Raw genomic sequence first — 2,709 nt, 5'->3', positions numbered from 1 at the left:
GAGCTGAGATCCGGCCACTGCACTCCAGCCAGGGTGACAGAGTGAGACTCCGTCTCAAAAAAAAAAAAAAAAGAAAGTGAAACGACAACCCAAAGAATAGGAGAACACATTAACAAATCATATGTTTGATAATGACATAGTATCCACAATATATAAAGAACTTATACAATTCAACAGCAAAAAAAAAAAACATGAAAAGATGCTCAACACCATGAGTCATCAATGATGTGCAAAATCAAAGTCACAGTGAGATTCCACTTAACACCCAGTAGGATGGCTGTAATTTTTGCAAAAAGGAAAATAAATGTTGGCAAGGATGTGAAATAATTAGAGCCCTCATGTATTGCTGGGAAAATGTAAAATGGTACAGTCACTGTGGAAAACAGCTTGGCAGTTTCTGAAAAAGTTAAACAGCTGTGAAGGGCATGAGTCTTGATGTTCGACAGATCGGGGCTTGAGTTCTAGCTTTGCCCCTTGTTGTGTGGCCTTCAGTAAGTTATTTCACGTCTGTGAGCCTCAGTTTCCTCCTGTGGGAAGTGGAGATTATAATGGAACTCATGGTATAGGAGTTCCAGGGGAAAAGGAGATGGTGTCTCTGTGGGGAAGTGGAGCAGCACGGCCAGGGCCGCCCAGGTCACAGTGCTGAGAGGTGAGCAGAGGCACGGGAGGACTGTGGGCATCAGACCTGATGGCCCAGGGAGTCCCGGCGGTGGTGATGTGTGTACAGACCCTTGGGGCTCCCTGCCTTGGGCATGAGCCCTCTGCCCTCAAAGGCCCCATTAGGAGCTAGTGTCACCCTTCACTTCCCCCAGCCCCACTCCCCACATCCAGTTGGCCACCCTGTCCTGTGGTTTGTACCTCCTAAATATCCTTTCAGCGTGTCTGCTCCCTCTTCTCCTGTGTATCTGTAGTGGCCTCTGAGCTTCCACAGAGTAGCAGGAGGGGATGTGTCGTTGCTGCTGACAGTGTACCACAGCTGCACAATGTCCCCAGCCTGGCCTGCAGTTCCCGCATGCTCCAGTCTGCCCACTGGCCTGCCCACCCTGTCTGGGCTGCTCTGACCCCTTCCAGATCGTCAGACTTGCCAAGCTTCATCCTGCCACAGGGCCCTGGTGTAACCTGTTCTCTCTGCTTGGAACACTCTCTTCTCTTCTGCCCTGCTCCTCCTGGCTTCTGCTGCTGACTCTCCCTGGCTCCCTTCAGGGAAGCCTGCCCTGGTCACACCCCACCCTTTTGAGCTCTCATGTGTACAGCCGCACCCCGCCCACAGCAGGACTCACCCCGCTGTGTATCTGTGGTCACAGGCACGAGGCTTTGACCGCGTCTCATTTGCCTTGGTTCCGGGGCTGCAGCTCTGCAGCTTTCTCAGCCCCGTGTGTCCCCAGTGCTTGACACCGATGATGAGCTCAGCACAAGAGGCTTCAGGCACAGCCCTTGCCCCAGGCGGCAAAGGGGAGCATGAGGAGCAGGTGAGGTCACAGGACTGGCACACGGGCTCATTTCAGGAGACTCTGAAGCTCTTCGAATCGGTACTTTAAATCTAGGTCAAATGGTACATCAATACCTTCTCTTAAGCAGGGAAAGACAGCCAGGCGCAATGGTCACGCCTGTAATCCCAGCACTTTGGGAGGCGGAGGCAGGTGGGTCACAAGGTCAGGAGTTTGAGACCAGCCTGGCCAACATGGTGAAACCCCGTCTCTACTAAAAATAAAAAAATTAGCTGGGCGTGGTGGTGAGTGCCTGTAGTTCCAGCTACTTGGGAGGCTGAGGCAGGAGAATCGCTTGAACCGGGGAGGTGGAGGTTGCAGTGAGCCAAGATCGTACCACTGCACTCCAGCCTGGGTGACAAGAGCGAGACTCCATCTCAAAAAAAAAAAAAGAACATTTGTTCACAGTATGGGATGTTGGTGGTCAAGACAGAATTAGACCTCTCTGGAAGCATCACTTCCAGAATACCCAGGGTCTGTCTTTTGTGGTAGATAGTAATGATCGTGGAAGAATTCAGAAAGTAGCAGATGAGCTGCAGAAAATGCTTCTGGTAGATGACTGGAGAGATGCAGTGCTGCTGCTTTTTGCAAACGAACAGGATTTGCCAAATGCTATGGCCATCAGCGAAATGATAGATCAACTAGGTCTTCAGTCTCTTCGTAACCGAATATGGTATGTTCAAGCCACTTGTGCAACATAAGGAACTGGTCTGTATGAGGGACTTGACTGACTGTCAAATGAACTTTCAAAATGTTAAATGAAACTGAGTATCTAACCAAGGACATGTTTGATAAAATTGGTCTAGGCTTCTTACAACAAAATTAGTTTGTATCTTGGTTATTAAACAGTATCTGGGACTGGTTTGGGGAGAATATTAAACTTATTTTGTTGCCAGTTATTGTTTGCCAAGTATAATGATGCTATTCAGCAATGTGTTTGGTTTTAAAGAAATTCTCCTTGGGAAAAAAAGTATCCTCTTTTAATTTTACTTCCCCTAAGCCTAAATGCCTGGACATAGCTATTGTGAAACCTTTAAATAAATCAATTTTGAGTGTTAAAAAAGGGATATTTAGAAAACAAATAGAAAAATAACAGAAGAAAATACTTCCGCATAAATAATTATATTAAATCGGCCGGGCGCGGTGGCTCAAGCCTGTAATCCCAGCACTTTGGGAGGCCGAGACGGGCGGATCACGAGGTCAGGAGATCGAGACCATCCTG

At 48.2% G+C, this 2,709-nt stretch overlaps 1 pseudogene; it reads left to right on the top strand.

Moving 5' to 3' along the window:
* The window catches only part of LOC105504133, a 20,039-nt pseudogene extending 17,794 nt beyond the window's left edge, over positions 1 to 2,245 (top strand).
* Positions 2,246 to 2,709: the final 464 nt, after the last annotated feature.

The sequence above is a fragment of the Colobus angolensis genome, unplaced genomic scaffold (assembly GCF_000951035.1).
Source record: "Colobus angolensis palliatus isolate OR3802 unplaced genomic scaffold, Cang.pa_1.0 Scaffold9, whole genome shotgun sequence".
NCBI lineage: Eukaryota > Metazoa > Chordata > Mammalia > Primates > Cercopithecidae > Colobus > Colobus angolensis.
The sequence above is the reverse complement of the archived record's forward strand: the minus strand, read 5'-3'. Positions and strand labels throughout refer to the sequence as shown.